The sequence below is a fragment of the Montipora capricornis genome, chromosome 1 (genome assembly GCF_036669925.1).
Source record: "Montipora capricornis isolate CH-2021 chromosome 1, ASM3666992v2, whole genome shotgun sequence".
In the NCBI taxonomy this organism is placed as follows: domain Eukaryota; kingdom Metazoa; phylum Cnidaria; class Anthozoa; order Scleractinia; family Acroporidae; genus Montipora; species Montipora capricornis.
The window spans coordinates 6,027,469-6,034,968 of NC_090883.1; the positions used below are offsets into that span (position 1 = coordinate 6,027,469).

The following is a 7,500-nucleotide window of genomic DNA, read 5'->3' on the forward strand; positions in this document are numbered from 1 at the left end:
AGGTATACACACTTTCACTTGACGGCACGAGTTCTTAGAACTAGGCGTGCACACTTTCCTTGCGTTCCTGTAAACCTTTGACAGCATGCGTTTTGAGAACGACGCATACGCACATTGTCTCCTTTGTTTTGGTAGATGCGGCTCAGTGTGTTCATGCTTATGGACAACAGCTCATTCACAAATTGGACCGCGACGCGTACACACATTGACAGGCATAAAAATTAGCAACAACATGCAATAGTCGAATCGACACGGGCCGTAAAAGGGTTTCACGAATTGTACGGATCGATCGATTCGTGGGGACAGCTGTGCGACGGTATTATCTAATGAGATGCATTTTTCCGGTTGACTGATCGTGTCTTCGGGTAGTTTCCGCAAAAAAATGATCGACATGCTGCCACTATAACATGCAATAGTCGAATGGACACGGGTCGTAAAAGGGTTTCACGAATTGTACGGATCGATCGATTCGTGGGGACAGCTGTACGTCGATTTTATCTAATGAGATGCATTTTTCGGGTCGACAGATCGTGCATTCGGGTCGTTTCATTTAGTGAGTATTGGACATGCATGCCACAAGTATGATAACATGTTCGCGTCCGACCTTGATGGGCCTTATTGAAACGGCTCGCCAGGGCCTCGGGGTTTTAAATGCCCCTAAACGGTCTCCCGTTCATATTTTATCCACCATTACTTACAGATTGGGACCTCAACAAGCGCTCCTGTTGGCGCCTTGTCTATGTCTTTGAGTCCCTGACCTTGTGAAATTTCGCAAAATATTGAGACCTTGCTCGGAAGGGGAAGAGATGATGGTCAAAGGGTATACCATGGTTGTCGGAAAAAATCAAAACTTTGTACTTAGTTACGAATTGATATTCAGTTTTGTCGTTTGACGTCTTTAAGTTGAAACGTGTGGAATTTGAGACAACGCTTAGATTTTGCTTTTAGAGCAATTAGATCCGATGCTTAGTTGGTCATTGAAGTTAAGGAAATTCTCCTTTAAAAGATGAGCAAGACGAAGACCTTTGAAGGAAATCCCCAATGGAAGGCAGATTGTTCTTTTGAGGTAAAAGGATGGGCCACTGCCTTTGTGGCGCAAAATGGATTCAAAAGTCAAGCACACGACCCCGCCAGGACTCGAACCTGGAATCTTCTGATCCGAAGTCAGACGCCTTCTCCATTAGGCCACGAGGCCACTTTCGCACAAAGAGAAAGGTCGTCATCAATCACCTTTCCGTCAAACGAAATATTCATCGCTAACATTACCTGACTTCGTTGGCCTAGCTCAGTGAAATCAAATATGCAAAATCGTTCAACAATAGGAATGGCAAACTTACAGAATTGATTCAGAGTACGCCCTCAACTTTATTCGGTTGGAACCACCAACTGATGAACTCTTACCCAAGAAAAGAAGAAATGGCGACAAAGTTAAAAAGCTGCCCAAAATGGTTTACTACAAAGCCAGCCGGTAGTGTATGTTGTTATTGGACCTTGCGATGGGGAGAAATCCTGTTTAAGGCTGATGATCCCGGCCTGAGTGTTGAATGGTAGTTGTGTTTGCCCCAATTAATATTTGCCGGGTAAACCTGCTTTCTCGCGCGTTTTGCATTGAAAATCGTCACCGAAGGAAGTCACCGAAGGAAGGCAGAGAGTCCTCACGTCAATCACAATTGAAAAGTTTCGCCATGAATTTAAAGTGGGATCTTGTTTCTCAAAAAAGTCTGTGGGCAGGTTGCACCGACAGTTAAAGGCCCCGTGGCCCAATGGGTAAGGCATCTGACTACGAATCAGGGGATTCCAGGTTCGAATCCTGGCGGGGTCTATATTATTAGTGTGTTTCCTTTTCATTTCCAGAAGCTGCTGTTGTGCCGCACAACATGTAACTAAAGAAGAAACGTCATGGAACGTCGATGTCTATATGGAGTTGAGCTGTGGCTGTCTGTCGGAAAATGGTGTGAAGATTTGATGTGACCAGGATAAATCATACACGACAAATCGATTGTAAGCGATACCGTGAAATCGCATTCCTTGGGGAGACTTTGTAGAATTGATTAATATTTCATAACAATGACACTCAACAGGAACGCACTATTCGGGTCACATGTATAGGTGTGTAAGTCCCGATAAAATGCAGCTGTATGAAAGCACGGGCAGGGATTGAATAGGTAGCAGGGAAAGGCTGGGGTTGATCAATGGTTAATTAGTTGAGTTATGAATAAGATTACTTCTTATAAAGATCTGTAACTCGCCTAATTAGTATGCTTAACTTTGACAAACACGAGGCTGTAAAATAGTACAAAGTTTATCAATCAATCATAAGTTTGCATAAGTTTGATATTTCAATCACAACCATTAAGTAACAGTTTACCTTCCTCTTGTGTGCTTTGTTCATAAAGTTTAATGCATCCTCTCCTCCAGTCTCACGCAAATGTCAGTTGATCGCACAAACTAACAAATAAAGCAAATTGGGCAGATAACGCTCTCCATTTTGCTTGGCCACTTCACAAACCAGTTTGCTAAACGAATCGTTTATTGTTTATGGCGACTTTTGCTCTACAGAAACCGTCTAATCTTGAAAATGTTCGCAAATGTGACCTGACACCCCAACAAGTTCAGACAACGCAAATTTATTTTGCCGTCGCTAATGCCATTGCTGGAAGACTTTTGTACCCCATTTAGTGTTGTATGGTGCTGCTTTTGGAGTGGCTCCGACACTACACTGGCCTCTTCTTCTTTACTCTCTGGAGAGCGAAACCTACCAACTATGTTTCTACTACAAAAGCTCTATGCGAATGAATGGCTAAATTCGATGCTTAAGATTTCAAACCTCCTATGGGACAACTCCACGCCCACGTGATTAACGTAAAAGTCACAATCTATTGTTTCATTTCACAAGTACGATAACATATTCGCGTCCGAACTTTATGGGCCTTATTGAAACGGCTCGCCAGGGCCTCGGGGGTTTAAACGCCCCTAAACCGTCTCCCCTGCATATTTTATCCACCATTACTTACAGATCGGGACCTCAACAAGCACTCATGTTGGCGCCTTGTCTATGTCTTTGCGTCTCTGACCCTGTTAAATTTCGCAAACTATTGAGACCTTGCTCGGAAGGGGAAGAGATGATGGTCAAAGGGTATACCATGGTTGTCGGAAAAAATCGAGACTTTGTGCTTAGTTACGAATTGATATTCAGTTTTCTCGTTTGACGTCTTTAAGTTGAAACGTGTGGAATTTGAGACAACGCTTAGATTTTGCTTTTAGAGCAATTAGATCCGATGCTTAGTTGGTCATTGAAGTTAAGGAAATTCTCCTTTAAAAGATGAGCAAGACGAAGACCTTTGAAGGAAATCCCCAATGGAAGGCAGATTGTTCTCTTGCGGTAAACGGATGGGCCACTGCCTTTGTGGCGCAATATCGCTCCAAAAGTCAAGCCCACGCCCCCGCCAGGTCTTGAACCTGTAATCTTCTGCTCCGAATGCAGACGCCTTCTCCATTAGGCCACGAGGCCACTTTCGCACAAAGAGAAAGGTCGTCATCAATCACCTTTCCGTCAAACGAGATATTCATCGCTAACATTACCTGACTTCGTTGGCCTAGCTCAGTGAAATCAAATATGCAAAATCGTTCAACAATAGGAATGGCAACCTTACAGAATTGATTCAGAGTACGCCCTCAACTTTATTCGGTTGGAACCACCAACTGATGAACTCTTACCCAAGAAAAGAAGAAATGGTGACAAAGTTAAAAAGCTGCCCAAAATGGTTTACTACAAAGCCAGCCGGTAGTGTATGTTGTTATTGGACCTTGCGATGGGGAGAAATCCTGTTTAAGGCTGATGATCCAGGCCTGAGTGTTGAATGGTAGTTGTGTTTGCCCCAATTAATATTTGCCGGGTAAACCTGCTTTCTCGCGCGTTTTGCATTGAAAATCGTCACCGAAGGAAGTCACCGAAGGAAGGCAGAGAGTCCTCACGTCAGTCACAATTGAAATTTTTCGCCATGAATTTAAAGTGGGATCTTGTTTCTCAAAAAAGTCTCTGGGCAGGTCGTACCATTAGTTGAAGGCCCCGTGGCCCAATGGATAAGGCATCTGACTACGAATCAGGGGATTCCAGGTTCGAATCCTGGCGGGGTCGATATTATTAGCGTGTTTGCTTTTAATTTCTTGAAGCTGATGTTGTTCCGCACAACATGTAACTAAAGAAGAAACGTCATGTAACGTCGATGTCTATATGGAGTTGAGCTGTGGCTGTCTGTCGGAAAATGGTGTGAAGATTTGATGTGACCAGGATAAATCATACACGACAAATCGATTGTAAGCAATACCGTGAAATCGCATTCCTTGGGGAGACTTTGTAGAATTGATTAATAATTCATAACAATGACACTCAACAGGAACGCACTATTCGGGTCACATGTATAGGTGTGTAAGTCCCGATAAAATGCAGCTGTATGAAAGCACGGGCAGGGATTGAATAGGTAGCAGGGAAAGGCTGGGGTTGATGAATGGTTAATTAGTTGAGTTATGAATGGGATTACTTTTTATAAAGATCTGTACCTCGCCTAATTAGTATGCTTAACTTTGACAAACACGAGGCTGTAAAATAGTACAAAGTTTATCAATCAATCATAAGTTTGCATAAGTTTGATATTTCAATCACAACCATTAAGTAACAGTTTACCTTCCTCTTGTGTGCTTTGTTCATAAAGTTTAATGCATCCTCTCCTCCAGTCTCACGCAAATGTCAGTTGATCGCACAAACTAACAAATAAAGCAAATTGGGCAGATAACGCTCTCCATTTTGCTTGGCCACTTCACAAACCAGTTTGCTCAACCAAAGGTTTAGTGTATTTGGCGACATGTGCTCTACCGAAACCGTCACATCTTGAACATCTTCGCATTTGAGACCGGCCACTCCAACAAGTTCAGACATTGCACATTTATTTTGCCGTCGCTAATGCCATTGCTGGAAGACTTTTGTACCCCATTTAGTGTTGTATGGTGCTGCTTTTGGAGTGGCTCCGACACTACACTGGCCTCTTCTTCTTTACTCTCTGGAGAGCGAAACCTACCAACTATGTTTCTACTACAAAAGCTCTATGCGAATGAATGGCTAAATTCGATGCTTAAGATTTCAAACCTCCTATGGGACAACTCCACGCCCACGTGATTAACGTAAAAGTCACAATCTATTGTTTCATTTCACAAGTACGATAACATGTTCGCGTCCGACCTTGATGGGCCTTATTGAAACGGCTCGCCAGGGCCTCGGGGTTTTAAATGCCCCTAAACGGTCTCCCGTTCATATTTTATCCACCATTACTTACAGATTGGGACCTCAACAAGCGCTCCTGTTGGCGCCTTGTCTATGTCTTTGAGTCTCTGACCTTGTGAAATTTCGCAAAATATTGAGACGTTGCTCGGAAGGGGAAGAGATGATGGTCAAAGGGTATACCATGGTTGTCGGAAAAAATCGAAACTTTGTACTTAGTTACGAATTGATATTCAGTTTTGTCGTTTGACGTCTTTAAGTTGAAACGTGTGGAATTTGAGACAACGCTTAGATTTTGCTTTTAGAGCAATTAGATCCGATGCTTAGTTGGTCATTGAAGTTAAGGAAATTCTCCCTTAAAAGATGAGCAAGACGAAGACCTTTGAAGGAAATCCCCAATGAAAGGCAGATTGTTCATTTGAGGAAAAAGGATGGGACAATGCGTTTGTGGTGAAAAATGGGTTCAAAAGACAAGCACACGACCGCGCCAGGACTGGAACCTGGAATCTTCTTATCTGAAGTTAGAGGCCTTCTCCATTAGGACACGAGGCCACTTGCGCACATAGAAAATGGTCGTCATTAATCACCTTTCCGTCAAACGAAATATTCATCGCTAACATTACCTGACTTCTTCGGCTTAGTTGGCCAAATTTAATGCGTAACATTTCAAACCTCCTATGGGACAACTCCACGCCCACGTGATTAACGTAACAGCCACAATCTATTGTTTCATTTCACAAGTACGATAAAATAAATATATTGTCATCTTGTAGTGCAAGCTAAGGGTTTTGCACTCCATGTGAATTTATTTTACTGTGACTAAATTTAACGAAAGCCTATGGGGGTCTATCAACGCCCCCCCGTCAAACTGAACCGGGGATGTGTTTGGTGACGTGAAAAATGCTTGCAAGGCTTATAATTAGAGCTTCCTTGATGAGAAAACTATGCGTATTACTCGTATGTATTCGTATTTATCTGTATGTTAGTCGTATGTATCCGTATGTTAGGCGTATGTTATTCGTAAGAATTCGTATGTATCCGTATGCTCCGAATGTTACTCGTGTAACATAGCGGCACCAAATTAGCACCTATTGTATATTACATTTCGCATACGCATATATAAGTAGGCTCGCACATTATGCAAAAGCAGAGAGCACACACAACCTGGCGGTGTGTGTGAATAACCAGAATAAAACTCCATCGACATCCGACTACAACTCGTATGTTACTCGTGCGTTACCCGTATGTACTCGTGTGGTGTTTTTGTCATGATCCTGTTCAGATAGCCAAATTCCATGAAATACATCACTTTTAGCAAACATTTTAGCTCTCGCAGCCGCCGTGTAAATGTCGCGACACGCAAAGCTTAAAAATTCAAGGGTTGTCTGTCACAAAACCAAGAACCCATTGTGTGTGCCATATATCTGTCATTAAGTAGTACGTCTTTGCATTAGTACTTGATAACGGTAGGGCAAATATTTATCGCTGCGAAACTCAATTTAAAAACTTCACAGACTGGAGTTCCGATGAATCAAGGCGGTTTTATTCTTCTGTCGGTGTAGCGGATCTAAAAGAGTAAGAATCGAGATTTGAACCTCTCCACTAGCCCGCTAAACAGATATGCTTGAGCTTGCGAGATAATTACAATGAATAAATTGATTTTAGTTGAATAATCAGTAATTCCCAGAGGTTCCCGCTTTTAAAGAATCCTCATTTTAAAGTTCCCGCTTTTAAAGATTCCCGCTTTTAAAGAATCCTCATTTTAAAGATTCCCGCCTTTAAAGATTCCCGATTTTAAAGATTCCTCATTTTAAAGATTCCCCGTTCCCCGTTCCCCGTTCCCTATTTGCCATTACCATTTCCCATTCCCATCCCCCGATTCCCCGTTCCCGTTTTAAAGATGCCCATTAACCTTAAATATATGAAGTTCACATGTATGTGTACGCCCGGAAAAATAAACAAATAAATAAAGTAAATGTTTATTATCATCATATTAATACGATCCTCAAGAGATTTATTCTTGAACTAGGATTTTTAGATTTAAAAGTTAACTTAAGAGTTAACCGTAAATTTATCTTTACTGCATTGCGGCCCACTACTCTTAAAATGCTGAGATTCAACAAAGCTGATGTAGTCAACCTCTTGTGGGATTTGTTAAACGCTTTTCCTTGTGTCAAACGTCTTTGATTTCAAAATCGAAATATTTGATGCAAAGACCTTCGAAC

General features: G+C 42.1%; 3 non-coding genes across 3 annotated transcripts; 2 read left to right on the plus strand and 1 right to left on the minus strand.

Annotated features, from left to right (window-relative positions):
- Positions 1-1,122: 1,122 nt before the first annotated feature.
- On the minus strand, positions 1,123-1,195 carry Trnar-ucg (transfer RNA arginine (anticodon UCG)). The gene has a single exon. It is a non-coding gene; the product is annotated as a tRNA-Arg (tRNA).
- A 554-nt stretch (positions 1,196-1,749) lies between these two features.
- On the plus strand, positions 1,750-1,822 carry Trnar-acg (transfer RNA arginine (anticodon ACG)). The gene has a single exon. It is a non-coding gene; the product is annotated as a tRNA-Arg (tRNA).
- A 2,243-nt stretch (positions 1,823-4,065) lies between these two features.
- Trnar-acg (transfer RNA arginine (anticodon ACG)) lies at positions 4,066-4,138 on the plus strand. Its single transcript has one exon. It is a non-coding gene; the product is annotated as a tRNA-Arg (tRNA).
- The last annotated feature ends 3,362 nt before the right edge of the window (positions 4,139-7,500 follow it).